The following is a 23,322-nucleotide window of genomic DNA, read 5'->3' on the forward strand; positions in this document are numbered from 1 at the left end:
GACATCATAGCACTGTAGTTCTGAGGGTTCTAGATGGATGCAACAATCTCCTGTTGCTTCTATGAAGGCCATAATAGACGACATCACCAAACAGCTCCATAGTCACATACACAGCAAAGGAGAGATGTTGTTTACACCTAGTGATGTCAGTGGTATTGAGTGACATCACAGCACAGTGCTAAGGCTCCTGGGCCTGGACACAGCAGCGGCTGCAATATCTCAACGGAGAATACGTTTATATATATGTGTGTGTGTGCGCGTATATATATATATATATATATATATATATATATATATATTTCTCCGCCGAAATCACTTTTAAACCCATTTCCACCTTTTTTTCCCTTCTCTTCCTCTTACTTTTTTTTCACGTTTTTTTACGTTTTTCTCCTTTTCGCCTCTTTTCTGGGTGTATTATTCTTCTTTTTCTTCTTTTTTTTCGTCTAATGCATACCCCATCAGTGCAGCAATGCTTATTCAATACCGCCAGCAGATGGAGACACTGGGGGATAATTTTCTAAGGATTTATACAGATTTTTCCTGTCTGAATTTGTCGCACAGAAAGTTGCAGGCCAAATATGTGTGACATTTCTGCGACTTTAGCTTCTAGAGCATTTTTACAACATTATACATAGGTGCTGAATACATAAAAAGCGACTGTTCAGCGACAGACAAGTCGCATCGGCTGAAAGTAGGCCAGAATGTCAGTCCATGTTGGAGCACGTTTAGATACAGTCTAAAGTATAGATCTCAAAGTCTGTGCACAGAATTTAGCAAGGGCCTCGCACCTTCTGATGCATCAGGTAGGTGCACAATAGCATAGCCTAACCCTCTGTACTTTGGTCTATATTGATGCGGGACATAGACAGCCAGCTGATGACCAATCCATTAGTGCAATGGATGGCTGGAAGCATTTGTCTTTGCCTTTGCAATACCACAGAAGCAATGCATGGTCAATGTACAGCAATGACACACCTGTGTGAACAGCCAGGAGACCCCCCCCCCCCCCCCATGTTATGTTACATAGTTACATAGTTAGTACGGTCGAAAAAAGACATATGTCCATCAAGTTCAACCAGGGAATTAAGGGGTAGGGGTGTGGCGCAATATTGGGGAAGGGATGAGATTTTATATTTCTTCATAAGCATTAATCTTATTTTGTCAATTAGGAACATTCAGCACCCACCCGCTATCAAGGCAGCTGCCTATCATGTCATGCCCTACCTGCACAGGTGTGCTGGCTACTCAAATGATCCAATTAAGGAGGCCATTTAGTCAGCAGCAGCAGAAGTCCTGTGCCTGGACGCTCCAACAGCGGCCAGACACAAGCAGAAGCAGAAGCAGCAGAAGCAGCAGCAGCACCACCTTTTGTTTTTTGGCTGCAGCAGCAGCAAGGCCCACAGGGCTGGCTAGCTGGCTAGCCAGCAAGCAGGTAGCAATGAAAGTAGGAATCTTTCTTTTTAACCCTGTAAGGGGGTGGTGCACTGTACCCGAAGATACTGCCATATCGGGTCAATGCATAGGGCGACGGAAGCAAGCTTCGAAATCGGCCCCCGTTCTCAAAAATCCATTTAATATATGGTCCCCAGATAGGGGACGTATCAGATATTAAACTGATAAGAACAGATACTACACTTGATCTTAGCCAAAAGGCCGAGAAGCGATAACCGTGAAAGGGGCGGGCCCAACAAGGTGCCCTTCATGGGCACTATCACTGCTTGCTGTCAGGGAGGCTGCCAGACAATTTTCCATGCACACTCTGGGCTGGGGGGCAGTCAACCACCAGTACACACAGCAGAACCTAAACCCATACCATTATTGCTAAGCAGCAAGACAGGGGCCCATTGCACTCCCACGGGGCCTTTTTAAATGCAATCCATAACCCGGATTTGCCAGGAACCCTTCTTACTCCTCCTACTTGCATGTGACACTGGGCTTAGGATCTGCATAGGAAACACACACACAAGCACACACCTACCTTTGTTGCCTGCAGATGCCTCCTTGGCTGTCCCCAAACGGTATCAAACCAACACCCACGGGAAGCTGTAAGCATAGAGGACATGCCTGCACCCCATTGGACTTACCTGTGTGGGTTAAACCCGGGTTATTTGACAACCTATGGCGGTGATGGTTCTGCTCAGGCAGAGCAGTGCTGATGCTCCTCATAAAGCTGTCGCTGCTGTGAAGGTTCTAGGTGACATCACAAATCCCTATGGTTACATACACAACAAAGCTGGGTTGTTGTTGTTTACACTCTGCAAGGCCTGTGGAAGTGAGTGACATCATAGCACTGTAGTTCTGAGGGTTCTAGATGGATGCAACAATCTCCTGTTGCTTCTATGAAGGCCATAATAGACGACATCACCAAACAGCTCCATAGTCACATACACAGCAAAGGAGAGATGTTGTTTACACCTAGTGATGTCAGTGGTATTGAGTGACATCACAGCACAGTGCTAAGGCTCCTGGGCCTGGACACAGCAGCGGCTGCAATATCTCAACGGAGAATACGTTTATATATATGTGTGTGTGTGCGCGTATATATATATATATATATATATATATATATATATATATATATATTTCTCCGCCGAAATCACTTTTAAACCCATTTCCACCTTTTTTTCCCTTCTCTTCCTCTTACTTTTTTTTCACGTTTTTTTACGTTTTTCTCCTTTTCGCCTCTTTTCTGGGCGTATTATTCTTCTTTTTCTTCTTTTTTTTCGTCTAATGCATACCCCATCAGTGCAGCAATGCTTATTCAATACCGCCAGCAGATGGAGACACTGGGGGATAATTTTCTAAGGATTTATACAGATTTTTCCTGTCTGAATTTGTCGCACAGAAAGTTGCAGGCCAAATATGTGTGACATTTCTGCGACTTTAGCTTCTAGAGCATTTTTACAACATTATACATAGGTGCTGAATACATAAAAAGCGACTGTTCAGCGACAGACAAGTCGCATCGGCTGAAAGTAGGCCAGAATGTCAGTCCATGTTGGAGCAGGTTTAGATACAGTCTAAAGTATAGATCTCAAAGTCTGTGCACAGAATTTAGCAAGGGCCTCGCACCTTCTGATGCATCAGGTAGGTGCACAATAGCATAGCCTAACCCTCTGTACTTTGGTCTATATTGATGCGGGACATAGACAGCCAGCTGATGACCAATCCATTAGTGCAATGGATGGCTGGAAGCATTTGTCTTTGCCTTTGCAATACCACAGAAGCAATGCATGGTCAATGTACAGCAATGACACACCTGTGTGAACAGCCAGGAGACCCCCCCCCCCCCCCATGTTATGTTACATAGTTACATAGTTAGTACGGTCGAAAAAAGACATATGTCCATCAAGTTCAACCAGGGAATTAAGGGGTAGGGGTGTGGCGCGATATTGGGGAAGGGATGAGATTTTATATTTCTTCATAAGCATTAATCTTATTTTGTCAATTAGGAACATTCAGCACCCACCCGCTATCAAGGCAGCTGCCTATCATGTCATGCCCTACCTGCACAGGTGTGCTGGCTACTCAAATGATCCAATTAAGGAGGCCATTTAGTCAGCAGCAGCAGAAGTCCTGTGCCTGGACGCTCCAACAGCGGCCAGACACAAGCAGAAGCAGAAGCAGCAGAAGCAGCAGCAGCACCACCTTTTGTTTTTTGGCTGCAGCAGCAGCAAGGCCCACAGGGCTGGCTAGCTGGCTAGCCAGCAAGCAGGTAGCAATGAAAGTAGGAATCTTTCTTTTTAACCCTGTAAGGGGGTGGTGCACTGTACCCGAAGATACTGCCATATCGGGTCAATGCATAGGGCGACGGAAGCAAGCTTCGAAATCGGCCCCCGTTCTCAAAAATCCATTTAATATATGGTCCCCAGATAGGGACGTATCAGATATTAAACTGATAAGAACAGATACTACACTTGATCTTAGCCAAAAGGCCGAGAAGCGATAACCGTGAAAGGGGCGGGCCCAACAAGGTGCCCTTCATGGGCACTATCACTGCTTGCTGTCAGGGAGGCTGCCAGACAATTTTCCATGCACACTCTGGGCTGGGGGGCAGTCAACCACCAGTACACACAGCAGAACCTAAACCCATACCATTATTGCTAAGCAGCAAGACAGGGGCCCATTGCACTCCCACGGGACCTTTTTAAATGCAATCCATAACCCGGATTTGCCAGGAACCCTTCTTACTCCTCCTACTTGCATGTGACACTGGGCTTAGGATCTGCATAGGAAACACACACACAAGCACACACCTACCTTTGTTGTCTGCAGATGCCTCCTTGGCTGTCCCCAAACGGTATCAAACCAACACCCACGGGAAGCTGTAAGCATAGAGGACATGCCTGCACCCCATTGGACTTACCTGTGTGGGTTAAACCCGGGTTATTTGACAACCTATGGCGGGTGATGGTTCTGCTCAGGCAGAGCAGTGCTGATGCTCCTCATAAAGCTGTCGCTGCTGTGAAGGTTCTAGGTGACATCACAAATCCCTATGGTTACATACACAACAAAGCTGGGTTGTTGTTGTTTACACTCTGCAAGGCCTGTGAAGTGAGTGACATCATAGCACTGTAGTTCTGAGGGTTCTAGATGGATGCAACAATCTCCTGTTGCTTCTATGAAGGCCATAATAGACGACATCACCAAACAGCTCCATAGTCACATACACAGCAAAGGAGAGATGTTGTTTACACCTAGTGATGTCAGTGGTATTGAGTGACATCACAGCACAGTGCTAAGGCTCCTGGGCCTGGACACAGCAGCGGCTGCAATATCTCAACGGACAATACGTTTATATATATGTGTGTGTGTGCGCGTATATATATATATATATATATATATATATATATATATATATATTTCTCCGCCGAAATCACTTTTAAACCCATTTCCACCTTTTTTTCCCTTCTCTTCCTCTTACTTTTTTTTCACGTTTTTTTTACGTTTTTTCTCCTTTTCGCCTCTTTTCTGGGCGTATTATTCTTCTTTTTCTTCTTTTTTTTCGTCTAATGCATACCCCATCAGTGCAGCAATGCTTATTCAATACCGCCAGCAGATGGAGACACTGGGGGATAATTTTCTAAGGATTTATACTGATTTTTCCTGTCTGAATTTGTCGCACAGAAAGTTGCAGGCCAAATATGTGTGACATTTCTGCGACTTTAGCTTCTAGAGCATTTTTTACAACATTATACATAGGTGCTGAATACATAAAAAGCGACTGTTCAGCGACAGACAAGTCGCATCGGCTGAAAGTAGGCCAGAATGTCAGTCCATGTTGGAGCAGGTTTAGATACAGTCTAAAGTATAGATCTCAAAGTCTGTGCACAGAATTTAGCAAGGGCCTCGCACCTTCTGATGCATCAGGTAGGTGCACAATAGCATAGCCCTAACCCTCTGTACTTTGGTCTATATTGATGCGGACATAGACAGCCAGCTGATGACCAATCCATTAGTGCAATGGATGGCTGGAAGCATTTGTCTTTGCCTTTGCAATACCACAGAAGCAATGCATGGTCAATGTACAGCAATGACACACCTGTGTGAACAGCCAGGAGACCCCCCCCCCATGTTATGTTACATAGTTACATAGTTAGTACGGTCGAAAAAAGACATATGTCCATCAAGTTCAACCAGGGAATTAAGGGGTAGGGGGTGTGGCGCGATATTGGGGAAGGGATGAGATTTTATATTTCTTCATAAGCATTAATCTTATTTTGTCAATTAGGAACATTCAGCACCCACCCGCTATCAAGGCAGCTGCCTATCATGTCATGCCCTACCTGCACAGGTGTGCTGGCTACTCAAATGATCCAATTAAGGAGGCCATTTAGTCAGCAGCAGCAGAAGTCCTGTGCCTGGACGCTCCAACAGCGGGCCCGGACACAAGCAGAAGCAGAAGCAGCAGAAGCAGCAGCAGCACCACCTTTTGTTTTTTGGCTGCAGCAGCAGCAAGGCCCACAGGGCTGGCTAGCTGGCTAGCCAGCAAGCAGGTAGGAATGAAAGTAGGAATCTTTCTTTTTAACCCTGTAAGGGGGTGGTGCACTGTACCCGAAGATACTGCCATATCGGGTCAATGCATAGGGCGACGGAAGCAAGCTTCGAAATCGGCCCCCGTTCTCAAAAATCCATTTAATATATGGTCCCCAGATAGGGGACGTATCAGATATTAAACTGATAAGAACAGATACTACACTTGATCTTAGCCAAAAGGCCGAGAAGCGATAACCGTGAAAGGGGCGGGCCCAACAAGGTGCCCTTCATGGGCACTATCACTGCTTGCTGTCAGGGAGGCTGCCAGACAATTTTCCATGCACACTCTGGGCTGGGGGGCAGTCAACCACCAGTACACACAGCAGAACCTAAACCCATACCATTATTGCTAAGCAGCAAGACAGGGGCCATTGCACTCCCACGGGGCCTTTTTAAATGCAATCCATAACCCGGATTTGCCAGGAACCCTTCTTACTCCTCCTACTTGCATGTGACACTGGGCTTAGGATCTGCATAGGAAACACACGCACAAGCACACACCTACCTTTGTTGCCTGCAGATGCCTCCTTGGCTGTCCCCAAACGGTATCAAACCAACACCCACGGGAAGCTGTAAGCATAGAGGACATGCCTGCACCCCATTGGACTTACCTGTGTGGGTTAAACCCCGGGTTATTTGACAACCTATGGCGGTGATGGTTCTGCTCAGGCAGAGCAGTGCTGATGCTCCTCATAAAGCTGTCGCTGCTGTGAAGGTTCTAGGTGACATCACAAATCCCTATGGTTACATACACAACAAAGCTGGGTTGTTGTTTTTTACACTCTGCAAGGCCTGTGGAAGTGAGTGACATCATAGCACTGTAGTTCTGAGGGTTCTAGATGGATGCAACAATCTCCTGTTGCTTCTATGAAGGCCATAATAGACGACATCACCAAACAGCTCCATAGTCACATACACAGCAAAGGAGAGATGTTGTTTACACCTAGTGATGTCAGTGGTATTGAGTGACATCACAGCACAGTGCTAAGGCTCCTGGGCCTGGACACAGCAGCGGCTGCAATATCTCAACGGAGAATACGTTTATATATATGTGTGTGTGTGCGCGTATATATATATATATATATATATATATATATATATATATATATATATATTTCTCCGCCGAAATCACTTTTAAACCCATTTCCACCTTTTTTTCCCTTCTCTTCTCTTACTTTTTTTTCACGTTTTTTACGTTTTTCTCCTTTTCGCCTCTTTTCTGGGTGTATTATTCTTCTTTTTCTTCTTTTTTTTCGTCTAATGCATACCCCATCAGTGCAGCAATGCTTATTCAATACCGCCAGCAGATGGAGACACTGGGGGATAATTTTCTAAGGATTTATACAGATTTTTCCTGTCTGAATTTGTCGCACAGAAAGTTGCAGGCCAAATATGTGTGACATTTCTGCGACTTTAGCTTCTAGAGCATTTTTACAACATTATACATAGGTGCTGAATACATAAAAAGCGACTGTTCAGCGACAGACAAGTCGCATCGGCTGAAAAGTAGGCCAGAATGTCAGTCCCATGTTGGAGCAGGTTTAGATACAGTCTAAAGTATAGATCTCAAAGTCTGTGCACAGAATTTAGCAAGGGCCTCGCACCTTCTGATGCATCAGGTAGGTGCACAATAGCATAGCCTAACCCTCTGTACTTTGGTCTATATTGATGCGGGACATAGACAGCCAGCTGATGACCAATCCATTAGTGCAATGGATGGCTGGAAGCATTTGTCTTTGCCTTTGCAATACCACAGAAGCAATGCATGGTCAATGTACAGCAATGACACACCTGTGTGAACAGCCAGGAGACCCCCCCCCCCCCCCCCCCCATGTTATGTTACATAGTTACATAGTTAGTACGGTCGAAAAAGACATATGTCCATCAAGTTCAACCAGGGAATTAAGGGGTAGGGGTGTGGCGCGATATTGGGGAAGGGATGAGATTTTATATTTCTTCATAAGCATTAATCTTATTTTGTCAATTAGGAACATTCAGCACCCACCCGCTATCAAGGCAGCTGCCTATCATGTCATGCCCTACCTGCACAGGTGTGCTGGCTACTCAAATGATCCAATTAAGGAGGCCATTTAGTCAGCAGCAGCAGAAGTCCTGTGCCTGGACGCTCCAACAGCGGCCAGACACAAGCAGAAGCAGAAGCAGCAGAAGCAGCAGCAGCAGCAGCACCACCTTTTGTTTTTTGGCTGCAGCAGCAGCAAGGCCCACAGGGCTGGCTAGCTGGCTAGCCAGCAAGCAGGTAGCAATGAAAGTAGGAATCTTTCTTTTTAACCCTGTAAGGGGGTGGTGCACTGTACCCGAAGATACTGCCATATCGGGTCAATGCATAGGGCGACGGAAGCAAGCTTCGAAATCGGCCCCCGTTCTCAAAAATCCATTTAATATATGGTCCCCAGATAGGGGACGTATCAGATATTAAACTGATAAGAACAGATACTACACTTGATCTTAGCCAAAAGGCCGAGAAGCGATAACCGTGAAAGGGGGCGGGCCCAACAAGGTGCCCTTCATGGGCACTATCACTGCTTGCTGTCAGGGAGGCTGCCAGACAATTTTCCATGCACACTCTGGGCTGGGGGGCAGTCAACCACCAGTACACACAGCAGAACCTAAACCCATACCATTATTGCTAAGCAGCAAGACAGGGGCCCATTGCACTCCCACGGGGCCTTTTTAAATGCAATCCATAACCCGGATTTGCCAGGAACCCTTCTTACTCCTCCTACTTGCATGTGACACTGGGCTTAGGATCTGCATAGGGAAACACACACACAAGCACACACCTACCTTTGTTGCCTGCAGATGCCTCCTTGGCTGTCCCCAAACGGTATCAAACCAACACCCACGGGAAGCTGTTAAGCATAGAGGACATGCCTGCACCCCATTGGACTTACCTGTGTGGGTTAAACCCGGGGTTATTTGACAACCTATGGCGGTGATGGTTCTGCTCAGGCAGAGCAGTGCTGATGCTCCTCATAAAGCTGTCGCTGCTGTGAAGGTTCTAGGTGACATCACAAATCCCTATGGTTACATACACAACAAAGCTGGGTTGTTGTTGTTTACACTCTGCAAGGCCTGTGGAAGTGAGTGACATCATAGCACTGTAGTTCTGAGGGTTCTAGATGGATGCAACAATCTCCTGTTGCTTCTATGAAGGCCATAATAGACGACATCACCAAACAGCTCCATAGTCACATACACAGCAAAGGAGAGATGTTGTTTACACCTAGTGATGTCAGTGGTATTGAGTGACATCACAGCACAGTGCTAAGGCTCCTGGGCCTGGACACAGCAGCGGCTGCAATATCTCAACGGAGAATACGTTTATATATATGTGTGTGTGTGCGCGTATATATATATATATATATATATATATATATATATATATATATATATATTTCTCCGCCGAAATCACTTTTAAAACCCATTTCCACCTTTTTTTCCCTTCTCTTCCTCTTACTTTTTTTTCACGTTTTTTTACGTTTTTCTCCTTTTCGCCTCTTTTCTGGGCGTATTATTCTTCTTTTTCTTCTTTTTTTTCGTCTAATGCATACCCCATCAGTGCAGCAATGCTTATTCAATACCGCCAGCAGATGGAGACACTGGGGGATAATTTTCTAAGGATTTATACTGATTTTTCCTGTCTGAATTTGTCGCACAGAAAGTTGCAGGCCAAATATGTGTGACATTTCTGCGACTTTAGCTTCTAGAGCATTTTTACAACATTATACATAGGTGCTGAATACATAAAAAGCGACTGTTCAGCGACAGACAAGTCGCATCGGCTGAAAGTAGGCCAGAATGTCAGTCCATGTTGGAGCAGGTTTAGATACAGTCTAAAGTATAGATCTCAAAGTCTGTGCACAGAATTTAGCAAGGGCCTCGCACCTTCTGATGCATCAGGTAGGTGCACAATAGCATAGCCTAACCCCTCTGTACTTTGGTCTATATTGATGCGGGACATAGACAGCCAGCTGATGACCAATCCATTAGTGCAATGGATGGCTGGAAGCATTTGTCTTTGCCTTTGCAATACCACAGAAGCAATGCATGGTCAATGTACAGCAATGACACACCTGTGTGAACAGCCAGGAGACCCCCCCCCCCCCCCCATGTTATGTTACATAGTTACATAGTTAGTACGGTCGAAAAAAGACATATGTCCATCAAGTTCAACCAGGGAATTAAGGGGTAGGGGTGTGGCGCGATATTGGGGAAGGGATGAGATTTTATATTTCTTCATAAGCATTAATCTTATTTTGTCAATTAGGAACATTCAGCACCCACCCGCTATCAAGGCAGCTGCCTATCATGTCATGCCCTACCTGCACAGGTGTGCTGGCTACTCAAATGATCCAATTAAGGAGGCCATTTAGTCAGCAGCAGCAGAAGTCCTGTGCCTGGACGCTCCAACAGCGGCCAGACACAAGCAGAAGCAGAAGCAGCAGAAGCAGCAGCAGCACCACCTTTTGTTTTTTGGCTGCTGCAGCAGCAGCAAGGCCCACAGGGCTGGCTAGCTGGCTAGCCAGCAAGCAGGTAGCAATGAAAGTAGGAATCTTTCTTTTTAACCCTGTAAGGGGGTGGTGCACTGTACCTGAAGATACTGCCATATCGGGGTCAATGCATAGGGCGACGGAAGCAAGCTTCGAAATCGGCCCCCGTTCTCAAAAATCCATTTAATATATGGTCCCCCAGATAGGGGACGTATCAGATATTAAACTGATAAGAACAGATACTACACTTGATCTTAGCCAAAAGGCCGAGAAGCGATAACCGTGAAAGGGGCGGGGCCCAACAAGGTGCCCTTCATGGGCACTATCACTGCTTGCTGTCAGGGAGGCTGCCAGACAATTTTCCATGCACACTCTGGGCTGGGGGGCAGTCAACCACCAGTACACACAGCAGAACCTAAACCCATACCATTATTGCTAAGCAGCAAGACAGGGGCCCATTGCACTCCCACGGGGCCTTTTTAAATGCAATCCATAACCCGGGATTTGCCAGGAACCCTTCTTACTCCTCCTACTTGCATGTGACACTGGGCTTAGGATCTGCATAGGAAACACACACACAAGCACACACCTACCTTTGTTGCCTGCAGATGCCTCCTTGGCTGTCCCCAAACGGTATCAAACCAACATCCACGGGAAGCTGTAAGCATAGAGGACATGCCTGCACCCCATTGGACTTACCTGTGTGGGTTAAACCCGGGTTATTTGACAACCTATGGCGGTGATGGTTCTGCTCAGGCAGAGCAGTGCTGATGCTCCTCATAAAGCTGTCGCTGCTGTGAAGGTTCTAGGTGACATCACAAATCCCTATGGTTACATACACAACAAAGCTGGGTTGTTGTTGTTTACACTCTGCAAGGCCTGTGGAAGTGAGTGACATCATAGCACTGTAGTTCTGAGGGTTCTAGATGGATGCAACAATCTCCTGTTGCTTCTATGAAGGCCATAATAGACGACATCACCAAACAGCTCCATAGTCACATACACAGCAAAGGAGAGATGTTGTTTACACCTAGTGATGTCAGTGGTATTGAGTGACATCACAGCACAGTGCTAAGGCTCCTGGGCCTGGACACAGCAGCGGCTGCAATATCTCAACGGAGAATACGTTTATATATATGTGTGTGTGTGCGCGTATATATATATATATATATATATATATATATATATATATTTCTCCGCCGAAATCACTTTTAAACCCATTTCCACCTTTTTTTCCCTTCTCTTCCTCTTACTTTTTTTTCACGTTTTTTTACGTTTTTCTCCTTTTCGCCTCTTTTCTGGGCGTATTATTCTTCTTTTTCTTCTTTTTTTTCGTCTAATGCATACCCCATCAGTGCAGCAATGCTTATTCAATACCGCCAGCAGATGGAGACACTGGGGGATAATTTTCTAAGGATTTATACTGATTTTTCCTGTCTGAATTTGTCGCACAGAAAGTTGCAGGCCAAATATGTGTGACATTTCTGCGACTTTAGCTTCTAGAGCATTTTTACAACATTATACATAGGTGCTGAATACATAAAAAGCGACTGTTCAGCGACAGACAAGTCGCATCGGCTGAAAGTAGGCCAGAATGTCAGTCCATGTTGGAGCAGGTTTAGATACAGTCTAAAGTATAGATCTCAAAGTCTGTGCACAGAATTTAGCAAGGGCCTCGCACCTTCTGATGCATCAGGTAGGTGCACAATAGCATAGCCTAACCCTCTGTACTTTGGTCTATATTGATGCGGGACATAGACAGCCAGCTGATGACCAATCCATTAGTGCAATGGATGGCTGGAAGCATTTGTCTTTGCCTTTGCAATACCACAGAAGCAATGCATGGTCAATGTACAGCAATGACACACCTGTGTGAACAGCCAGGAGACCCCCCCCCCCCCCCCATGTTATGTTACATAGTTACATAGTTAGTACGGTCGAAAAAAGACATATGTCCATCAAGTTCAACCAGGGAATTAAGGGGTAGGGGTGTGGCGCGATATTGGGGAAGGGATGAGATTTTATATTTCTTCATAAGCATTAATCTTATTTTGTCAATTAGGAACATTCAGCACCCACCCGCTATCAAGGCAGCTGCCTATCATGTCATGCCCTACCTGCACAGGTGTGCTGGCTACTCAAATGATCCAATTAAGGAGGCCATTTAGTCAGCAGCAGCAGAAGTCCTGTGCCTGGACGCTCCAACAGCGGCCAGACACAAGCAGAAGCAGAAGCAGCAGAAGCAGCAGCAGCACCACCTTTTGTTTTTTGGCTGCAGCAGCAGCAAGGCCCACAGGGCTGGCTAGCTGGCTAGCCAGCAAGCAGGTAGCAATGAAAGTAGGAATCTTTCTTTTTAACCCTGTAAGGGGGTGGTGCACTGTACCCGAAGATACTGCCATATCGGGTCAATGCATAGGGCGACGGAAGCAAGCTTCGAAATCGGCCCCCGTTCTCAAAAATCCATTTAATATATGGTCCCCAGATAGGGGACGTATCAGATATTAAACTGATAAGAACAGATACTACACTTGATCTTAGCCAAAAGGCCGAGAAGCGATAACCGTGAAAGGGGCGGGCCCAACAAGGTGCCCTTCATGGGCACTATCACTGCTTGCTGTCAGGGAGGCTGCCAGACAATTTTCCATGCACACTCTGGGCTGGGGGGCAGTCAACCACCAGTACACACAGCAGAACCTAAACCCATACCATTATTGCTAAGCAGCAAGACAGGGGCCCATTGCACTCCCACGGGGCCTTTTTAAATGCAATCCATAACCCGGATTTGCCAGGAACCCTTCTTACTCCTCCTACTTGCATGTGACACTGGGCTTAGGATCTGCATAGGAAACACACACACAAGCACACACCTACCTTTGTTGCCTGCAGATGCCTCCTTGGCTGTCCCCAAACGGTATCAAACCAACACCCACGGGAAGCTGTAAGCATAGAGGACATGCCTGCACCCCATTGGACTTACCTGTGTGGGTTAAACCCGGGTTATTTGACAACCTATGGCGGTGATGGTTCTGCTCAGGCAGAGCAGTGCTGATGCTCCTCATAAAGCTGTCGCTGCTGTGAAGGTTCTAGGTGACATCACAAATCCCTATGGTTACATACACAACAAAGCTGGGTTGTTGTTGTTTACACTCTGCAAGGCCTGTGGAAGTGAGTGACATCATAGCACTGTAGTTCTGAGGGTTCTAGATGGATGCAACAATCTCCTGTTGCTTCTATGAAGGCCATAATAGACGACATCACCAAACAGCTCCATAGTCACATACACAGCAAAGGAGAGATGTTGTTTACACCTAGTGATGTCAGTGGTATTGAGTGACATCACAGCACAGTGCTAAGGCTCCTGGGCCTGGACACAGCAGCGGCTGCAATATCTCAACGGAGAATACGTTTATATATATGTGTGTGTGTGCGCGTATATATATATATATATATATATATATATATATATATATATATATTTCTCCGCCGAAATCACTTTTAAACCCATTTCCACCTTTTTTTCCCTTCTCCTCCTCTTACTTTTTTTTCACGTTTTTTTACGTTTTTCTCCTTTTCGCCTCTTTTCTGGGCGTATTATTCTTCTTTTTCTTCTTTTTTTTCGTCTAATGCATACCCCATCAGTGCAGCAATGCTTATTCAATACCGCCAGCAGATGGAGACACTGGGGGATAATTTTCTAAGGATTTATACTGATTTTTCCTGTCTGAATTTGTCGCACAGAAAGTTGCAGGCCAAATATGTGTGACATTTCTGCGACTTTAGCTTCTAGAGCATTTTTACAACATTATACATAGGTGCTGAATACATAAAAAGCGACTGTTCAGCGACAGACAAGTCGCATCGGCTGAAAGTAGGCCAGAATGTCAGTCCATGTTGGAGCAGGTTTAGATACAGTCTAAAGTATAGATCTCAAAGTCTGTGCACAGAATTTAGCAAGGGCCTCGCACCTTCTGATGCATCAGGTAGGTGCACAATAGCATAGCCTAACCCTCTGTACTTTGGTCTATATTGATGCGGGACATAGACAGCCAGCTGATGACCAATCCATTAGTGCAATGGATGGCTGGAAGCATTTGTCTTTGCCTTTGCAATACCACAGAAGCAATGCATGGTCAATGTACAGCAATGACACACCTGTGTGAACAGCCAGGAGACCCCCCCCCCCCCATGTTATGTTACATAGTTACATAGTTAGTACGGTCGAAAAAAGACATATGTCCATCAAGTTCAACCAGGGAATTAAGGGGTAGGGGTGTGGCGCGATATTGGGGAAGGGATGAGATTTTATATTTCTTCATAAGCATTCATCTTATTTTGTCAATTAGGAACATTCAGCACCCACCCGCTATCAAGGCAGCTGCCTATCATGTCATGCCCTACCTGCACAGGTGTGCTGGCTACTCAAATGATCCAATTAAGGAGGCCATTTAGTCAGCAGCAGCAGAAGTCCTGTGCCTGGACGCTCCAACAGCGGCCAGACACAAGCAGAAGCAGAAGCAGCAGAAGCAGCAGCAGCACCACCTTTTGTTTTTTGGCTGCAGCAGCAGCAAGGCCCACAGGGCTGGCTAGCTGGCTAGCCAGCAAGCAGGTAGCAATGAAAGTAGGAATCTTTCTTTTTAACCCTGTAAGGGGGTGGTGCACTGTACCCGAAGATACTGCCATATCGGGTCAATGCATAGGGCGACGGAATCAAGCTTCGAAATCGGCCCCCGTTCTCAAAAATCCATTTAATATATGGTCCCCAGATAGGGGACGTATCAGATATTAAACTGATAAGAACAGATACTACACTTGATCTTAGCCAAAAGGCCGAGAAGCGATAACCGTGAAAGGGGCGGGCCCAACAAGGTGCCCTTCATGGGCACTATCACTGCTTGCTGTCAGGGAGGCTGCCAGACAATTTTCCATGCACACTCTGGGCTGGGGGGCAGTCAACCACCAGTACACACAGCAGAACCTAAACCCATACCATTATTGCTAAGCAGCAAGACAGGGGCCCATTGCACTCCCACGGGGCCTTTTTAAATGCAATCCATAACCCGGATTTGCCAGGAACCCTTCTTACTCCTCCTACTTGCATGTGACACTGGGCTTAGGATCTGCATAGGAAACACACACACAAGCACACACCTACCTTTGTTGCCTGCAGATGCCTCCTTGGCTGTCCCCAAACGGTATCAAACCAACACCCACGGGAAGCTGTAAGCATAGAGGACATGCCTGCACCCCATTGGACTTACCTGTGTGGGTTAAACCAGGGTTATTTGACAACCTATGGCGGTGATGGTTCTGCTCAGGCAGAGCAGTGCTGATGCTCCTCATAAAGCTGTCGCTGCTGTGAAGGTTCTAGGTGACATCACAAATCCCTATGGTTACATACACAACAAAGCTGGGTTGTTGTTGTTTACACTCTGCAAGGCCTGTGGAAGTGAGTGACATCATAGCACTGTAGTTCTGAGGGTTCTAGATGGATGCAACAATCTCCTGTTGCTTCTATGAAGGCCATAATAGACGACATCACCAAACAGCTCCATAGTCACATACACAGCAAAGGAGAGATGTTGTTTACACCTAGTGATGTCAGTGGTATTGAGTGACATCACAGCACAGTGCTAAGGCTCCTGGGCCTGGACACAGCAGCGGCTGCAATATCTCAACGGAGAATACGTTTATATATATGTGTGTGTGTGCGCGTATATATATATATATATATATATATATATATATATATATATATATATATTCTCCGCCGAAATCACTTTTAAACCCATTTCCACCTTTTTTTCCCTTCTCTTCCTCTTACTTTTTTTTCACGTTTTTTTACGTCTTTCTCCTTTTCGCCTCTTTTCTGGGCGTATTATTCTTCTTTTTCTTCTTTTTTTTCGTCTAATGCATACCCCATCAGTGCAGCAATGCTTATTCAATACCGCCAGCAGATGGAGACACTGGGGGATAATTTTCTAAGGATTTATACTGATTTTTCCTGTCTGAATTTGTCGCACAGAAAGTTGCAGGCCAAATATGTGTGACATTTCTGCGACTTTAGCTTCTAGAGCATTTTTACAACATTATACATAGGTGCTGAATACATAAAAAGCGACTGTTCAGCGACAGACAAGTCGCATCGGCTGAAAGTAGGCCAGAATGTCAGTCCATGTTGGAGCAGGTTTAGATACAGTCTAAAGTATAGATCTCAAAGTCTGTGCACAGAATTTAGCAAGGGCCTCGCACCTTCTGATGCATCAGGTAGGTGCACAATAGCATAGCCTAACCCTCTGTACTTTGGTCTATATTGATGCGGGACATAGACAGCCAGCTGATGACCAATCCATTAGTGCAATGGATGGCTGGAAGCATTTGTCTTTGCCTTTGCAATACCACAGAAGCAATGCATGGTCAATGTACAGCAATGACACACCTGTGTGAACAGCCAGGAGACCCCCCCCCCCCCCCCCCCCCCATGTTATGTTACATAGTTACATAGTTAGTACGGTCGAAAAAAGACATATGTCCATCAAGTTCAACCAGGGAATTAAGGGGTAGGGGTGTGGCGCGATATTGGGGAAGGGATGAGATTTTATATTTCTTCATAAGCATTCATCTTATTTTGTCAATTAGGAACATTCAGCACCCACCCGCTATCAAGGCAGCTGCCTATCATGTCATGCCCTACCTGCACAGGTGTGCTGGCTACTCAAATGATCCAATTAAGGAGGCCATTTAGTCAGCAGCAGCAGAAGTCCTGTGCCTGGACGCTCCAACAGCGGCCAGACACAAGCAGAAGCAGAAGCAGCAGAAGCAGCAGCAGCAGCACCTTTTGTTTTTTGGCTGCTGCAGCAGCAGCAAGGCCCACAGGGCTGGCTAGCTGGCTAGCCAGCAAGCAGGTAGCAATGAAAGTAGGAATCTTTCTTTTTAACCCTGTAAGGGGGTGGTGCACTGTACCCGAAGATACTGCCATATCGGGTCAATGCATAGGGCGACGGAAGCAAGCTTCGAAATCGGCCCCCGTTCTCAAAAATCCATTTAATATATGGTCCCCAGATAGGGGACGTATCAGATATTAAACTGATAAGAACAGATACTACACTTGATCTTAGCCAAAAGGCCGAGAAGCGATAACCGTGAAAGGGGCGGGCCCAACAAGGTGCCCTTCATGGGCACTATCACTGCTTGCTGTCAGGGAGGCTGCCAGACAATTTTCCATGCACACTCTGGGCTGGGGGGCAGTCAACCACCAGTACACACAGCAGAACCTAAACCCATACCATTATTGCTAAGCAGCAAGACAGGGGCCCATTGCACTCCCACGGGGCCTTTTTAAATGCAATCCATAACCCGGATTTGCCAGGAACCCTTCTTACTCCTCCTACTTGCATGTGACACTGGGCTTAGGATCTGCATAGGAAACACACACACAAGCACACACCTACCTTTGTTGCCTGCAGATGCCTCCTTGGCTGTCCCCAAACGGTATCAAACCAACACCCACGGGAAGCTGTAAGCATAGAGGACATGCCTGCACCCCATTGGACTTACCTGTGTGGGTTAAACCCGGGTTATTTGACAACCTATGGCGGTGATGGTTCTGCTCAGGCAGAGCAGTGCTGATGCTCCTCATAAAGCTGTCGCTGCTGTGAAGGTTCTAGGTGACATCACAAATCCCTATGGTTACATACACAACAAAGCTGGGTTGTTGTTGTTTACACTCTGCAAGGCCTGTGGAAGTGAGTGACATCATAGCACTGTAGTTCTGAGGGTTCTAGATGGATGCAACAATCTCCTGTTGCTTCTATGAAGGCCATAATAGACGACATCACCAAACAGCTTCATAGTCACATACACAGCAAAGGAGAGATGTTGTTTACACCTAGTGATGTCAGTGGTATTGAGTGACATCACAGCACAGTGCTAAGGCTCCTGGGCCTGGACACAGCAGCGGCTGCAATATCTCAACGGAGAATACGTTTATATATATGTGTGTGTGTGCGCGTATATATATATATATATATATATATATATATATATATTTCTCCGCCGAAATCACTTTTAAACCCATTTCCACCTTTTTTTCCCTTCTCTTCCTCTTACTTTTTTTTCACGTTTTTTTACGTTTTTCTCCTTTTCGCCTCTTTTCTGGGCGTATTATTCTTCTTTTTCTTCTTTTTTTTCGTCTAATGCATACCCCATCAGTGCAGCAATGCTTATTCAATACCGCCAGCAGATGGAGACGCTGGGGGATAATTTTCTAAGGATTTATACTGATTTTTCCTGTCTGAATTTGTCGCACAGAAAGTTGCAGGCCAAATATGTGTGACATTTCTGCGACTTTAGCTTCTAGAGCATTTTTACAACATTATACATAGGTGCTGAATACATAAAAAGCGACTGTTCAGCGACAGACAAGTCGCATCGGCTGAAAGTAGGCCAGAATGTCAGTCCATGTTGGAGCAGGTTTAGATACAGTCTAAAGTATAGATCTCAAAGTCTGTGCACAGAATTTAGCAAGGGCCTCGCACCTTCTGATGCATCAGGTAGGTGCACAATAGCATAGCCTAACCCTCTGTACTTTGGTCTATATTGATGCGGGACATAGACAGCCAGCTGATGACCAATCCATTAGTGCAATGGATGGCTGGAAGCATTTGTCTTTGCCTTTGCAATACCACAGAAGCAATGCATGGTCAATGTACAGCAATGACACACCTGTGTGAACAGCCAGGAGACCCCCCCCCCCCATGTTATGTTACATAGTTACATAGTTAGTACGGTCGAAAAAAGACATATGTCCATCAAGTTCAACCAGGGAATTAAGGGGTAGGGGTGTGGCGCGATATTGGGGAAGGGATGAGATTTTATATTTCTTCATAAGCATTAATCTTATTTTGTCAATTAGGAACATTCAGCACCCACCCGCTATCAAGGCAGCTGCCTATCATGTCATGCCCTACCTGCACAGGTGTGCTGGCTACTCAAATGATCCAATTAAGGAGGCCATTTAGTCAGCAGCAGCAGAAGTCCTGTGCCTGGACGCTCCAACAGCGGCCAGACACAAGCAGAAGCAGAAGCAGCAGAAGCAGCACCACCTTTTGTTTTTTGGCTGCAGCAGCAGCAAGGCCCACAGGGCTGGCTAGCTGGCTAGCCAGCAAGCAGGTAGCAATGAAAGTAGGAATCTTTCTTTTTAACCCTGTAAGGGGGGTGGTGCACTGTACCCGAAGATACTGCCATATCGGGTCAATGCATAGGGCGACGGAAGCAAGCTTCGAAATCTGCCCCCGTTCTCAAAAATCCATTTAATATATGGTCCCCAGATAGGGGACGTATCAGATATTAAACTGATAAGAACAGATACTACACTTGATCTTAACCAAAAGGCCGAGAAGCGATAACCGTGAAAGGGGCGGGCCCAACAAGGTGCCCTTCATGGGCACTATCACTGCTTGCTGTCAGGGAGGCTGCCAGACAATTTTCCATGCACACTCTGGGCTGGGGGGCAGTCAACCACCAGTACACACAGCAGAACCTAAACCCATACCATTATTGGTAAGCAGCAAGACAGGGGCCCATTGCACTCCCACGGGGCCTTTTTAAATGCAATCCATAACCCGGATTTGCCAGGAACCCTTCTTACTCCTCCTACTTGCATGTGACACTGGGCTTAGGATCTGCATAGGAAACACACACACAAGCACACACCTACCTTTGTTGCCTGCAGATGCCTCCTTGGCTGTCCCCAAACGGTATCAAACCAACACCCACGGGAAGCTGTAAGCATAGAGGACATGCCTGCACCCCATTGGACTTACCTGTGTGGGTTAAACCCGGGTTATTTGACAACCTATGGCGGTGATGGTTCTGCTCAGGCAGAGCAGTGCTGATGCTCCTCATAAAGCTGTCGCTGCTGTGAAGGTTCTAGGTGACATCACAAATCCCTATGGTTACATACACAACAAAGCTGGGTTGTTGTTGTTTACACTCTGCAAGGCCTGTGGAAGTGAGTGACATCATAGCACTGTAGTTCTGAGGGTTCTAGATGGATGCAACAATCTCCTGTTGCTTCTATGAAGGCCATAATAGACGACATCACCAAACAGCTCCATAGTCACATACACAGCAAAGGAGAGATGTTGTTTACACCTAGTGATGTCAGTGGTATTGAGTGACATCACAGCACAGTGCTAAGGCTCCTGGGCCTGGACACAGCAGCGGCTGCAATATCTCAACGGAGAATACGTTTATATATATATGTGTGTGTGTGCGCATATATATATATATATATATATATATATATATATATATATTTCTCCGCCGAAATCACTTTTAAACCCATTTCCACCTTTTTTTCCCTTCTCTTCCTCTTACTTTTTTTTCACGTTTTTTTACGTTTTTCTCCTTTTCGCCTCTTTTCTGGGCGTATTATTCTTCTTTTTCTTCTTTTTTTTCGTCTAATGCATACCCCATCAGTGCAGCAATGCTTATTCAATACCGCCAGCAGATGGAGACACTGGGGGATAATTTTCTAAGGATTTATACTGATTTTTCCTGTCTGAATTTGTCGCACAGAAAGTTGCAGGCCAAATATGTGTGACATTTCTGCGACTTTAGCTTCTAGAGCATTTTTACAACATTATACATAGGTGCTGAATACATAAAAAGCGACTGTTCAGCGACAGACAAGTCGCATCGGCTGAAAGTAGGCCAGAATGTCAGTCCATGTTGGAGCAGGTTTAGATACAGTCTAAAGTATAGATCTCAAAGTCTGTGCACAGAATTTAGCAAGGGCCTCGCACCTTCTGATGCATCAGGTAGGTGCACAATAGCATAGCCTAACCCTCTGTACTTTGGTCTATATTGATGCGGGACATAGACAGCCAGCTGATGACCAATCCATTAGTGCAATGGATGGCTGGAAGCATTTGTCTTTGCCTTTGCAATACCACAGAAGCAATGCATGGTCAATGTACAGCAATGACACACCTGTGTGAACAGCCAGGAGACCCCCCCCCCCCATGTTATGTTACATAGTTACATAGTTAGTACGGTCGAAAAAAGACATATGTCCATCAAGTTCAACCAGGGAATTAAGGGGTAGGGGTGTGGCGCGATATTGGGGAAGGGATGAGATTTTATATTTCTTCATAAGCATTCATCTTATTTTGTCAATTAGGAACATTCAGCACCCACCCGCTATCAAGGCAGCTGCCTATCATGTCATGCCCTACCTGCACAGGTGTGCTGGCTACTCAAATGATCCAATTAAGGAGGCCATTTAGTCAGCAGCAGCAGAAGTCCTGTGCCTGGACGCTCCAACAGCGGCCAGACACAAGCAGAAGCAGAAGCAGCAGAAGCAGCAGCAGCACCACCTTTTGTTTTTTGGCTGCAGCAGCAGCAAGGCCCACAGGGCTGGCTAGCTGGCTAGCCAGCAAGCAGGTAGCAATGAAAGTAGGAATCTTTCTTTTTAACCCTGTAAGGGGGTGGTGCACTGTACCCGAAGATACTGCCATATCGGGTCAATGCATAGGGCGACGGAAGCAAGCTTCGAAATCGGCCCCCGTTCTCAAAAATCCATTTAATATATGGTCCCCAGATAGGGGACGTATCAGATATTAAACTGATAAGAACAGATACTACACTTGATCTTAGCCAAAAGGCCGAGAAGCGATAACCGTGAAAGGGGCGGGCCCAACAAGGTGCCCTTCATGGGCACTATCACTGCTTGCTGTCAGGGAGGCTGCCAGACAATTTTCCATGCACACTCTGGGCTGGGGGGCAGTCAACCACCAGTACACACAGCAGAACCTAAACCCATACCATTATTGCTAAGCAGCAAGACAGGGGCCCATTGCACTCCCACGGGGCCTTTTTAAATGCAATCCATAACCCGGATTTGCCAGGAACCCTTCTTACTCCTCCTACTTGCATGTGACACTGGGCTTAGGATCTGCATAGGAAACACACACACAAGCACACACCTACCTTTGTTGCCTGCAGATGCCTCCTTGGCTGTCCCCAAACGGTATCAAACCAACACCCACGGGAAGCTGTAAGCATAGAGGACATGCCTGCACCCCATTGGACTTACCTGTGTGGGTTAAACCCGGGTTATTTGACAACCTATGGCGGTGATGGTTCTGCTCAGGCAGAGCAGTGCTGATGCTCCTCATAAAGCTGTCGCTGCTGTGAAGGTTCTAGGTGACATCACAAATCCCTATGGTTACATACACAACAAAGCTGGGTTGTTGTTGTTTACACTCTGCAAGGCCTGTGGAAGTGAGTGACATCATAGCACTGTAGTTCTGAGGGTTCTAGATGGATGCAACAATCTCCTGTTGCTTCTATGAAGGCCATAATAGACGACATCACCAAACAGCTCCATAGTCACATACACAGCAAAGGAGAGATGTTGTTTACACCTAGTGATGTCAGTGGTATTGAGTGACATCACAGCACAGTGCTAAGGCTCCTGGGCCTGGACACAGCAGCGGCTGCAATATCTCAACGGAGAATACGTTTATATATATGTGTGTGTGTGCGCATATATATATATATATATATATTTCTCCGCCGAAATCACTTTTAAACCCATTTCCACCTTTTTTTCCCTTCTCTTCCTCTTACTTTTTTTTCACGTTTTTTTACGTTTTTCTCCTTTTCGCCTCTTTTCTGGGCGTATTATTCTTCTTTTTCTTCTTTTTTTTCGTCTAATGCATACCCCATCAGTGCAGCAATGCTTATTCAATACCGCCAGCAGATGGAGACA

At 46.0% G+C, this 23,322-nt stretch overlaps 10 non-coding genes across 10 annotated transcripts; all 10 read right to left on the reverse strand.

Moving 5' to 3' along the window:
* Positions 1 to 1,474: 1,474 nt before the first annotated feature.
* On the reverse strand, positions 1,475 to 1,665 carry LOC130304612 (U2 spliceosomal RNA). The gene has a single exon (XR_008854353.1). It is a non-coding gene; the product is annotated as a U2 spliceosomal RNA (small nuclear RNA).
* A 2,092-nt stretch (positions 1,666 to 3,757) lies between these two features.
* LOC130304604 (U2 spliceosomal RNA) lies at positions 3,758 to 3,947 on the reverse strand. The gene has a single exon (XR_008854346.1). It is a non-coding gene; the product is annotated as a U2 spliceosomal RNA (small nuclear RNA).
* Positions 3,948 to 6,038: 2,091 nt separating this feature from the next.
* On the reverse strand, positions 6,039 to 6,229 carry LOC130304621 (U2 spliceosomal RNA). Its single transcript, XR_008854357.1, has one exon. It is a non-coding gene; the product is annotated as a U2 spliceosomal RNA (small nuclear RNA).
* A 2,106-nt stretch (positions 6,230 to 8,335) lies between these two features.
* On the reverse strand, positions 8,336 to 8,526 carry LOC130304577 (U2 spliceosomal RNA). Its single transcript, XR_008854321.1, has one exon. It is a non-coding gene; the product is annotated as a U2 spliceosomal RNA (small nuclear RNA).
* Positions 8,527 to 10,632: 2,106 nt separating this feature from the next.
* On the reverse strand, positions 10,633 to 10,825 carry LOC130304606 (U2 spliceosomal RNA). The gene has a single exon (XR_008854349.1). It is a non-coding gene; the product is annotated as a U2 spliceosomal RNA (small nuclear RNA).
* Positions 10,826 to 12,914: 2,089 nt separating this feature from the next.
* LOC130304578 (U2 spliceosomal RNA) lies at positions 12,915 to 13,105 on the reverse strand. Its single transcript, XR_008854322.1, has one exon. It is a non-coding gene; the product is annotated as a U2 spliceosomal RNA (small nuclear RNA).
* Positions 13,106 to 15,195: 2,090 nt separating this feature from the next.
* Positions 15,196 to 15,386, reverse strand: LOC130304605 (U2 spliceosomal RNA). Its single transcript, XR_008854347.1, has one exon. It is a non-coding gene; the product is annotated as a U2 spliceosomal RNA (small nuclear RNA).
* Positions 15,387 to 17,491: 2,105 nt separating this feature from the next.
* Positions 17,492 to 17,682, reverse strand: LOC130304579 (U2 spliceosomal RNA). The gene has a single exon (XR_008854323.1). It is a non-coding gene; the product is annotated as a U2 spliceosomal RNA (small nuclear RNA).
* Positions 17,683 to 19,758: 2,076 nt separating this feature from the next.
* LOC130304602 (U2 spliceosomal RNA) lies at positions 19,759 to 19,949 on the reverse strand. The gene has a single exon (XR_008854344.1). It is a non-coding gene; the product is annotated as a U2 spliceosomal RNA (small nuclear RNA).
* Positions 19,950 to 22,034: 2,085 nt separating this feature from the next.
* Positions 22,035 to 22,225, reverse strand: LOC130304580 (U2 spliceosomal RNA). Its single transcript, XR_008854324.1, has one exon. It is a non-coding gene; the product is annotated as a U2 spliceosomal RNA (small nuclear RNA).
* Positions 22,226 to 23,322: the final 1,097 nt, after the last annotated feature.

Source organism: Hyla sarda, unplaced genomic scaffold, assembly GCF_029499605.1.
Source record: "Hyla sarda isolate aHylSar1 unplaced genomic scaffold, aHylSar1.hap1 scaffold_1284, whole genome shotgun sequence".
NCBI lineage: Eukaryota > Metazoa > Chordata > Amphibia > Anura > Hylidae > Hyla > Hyla sarda.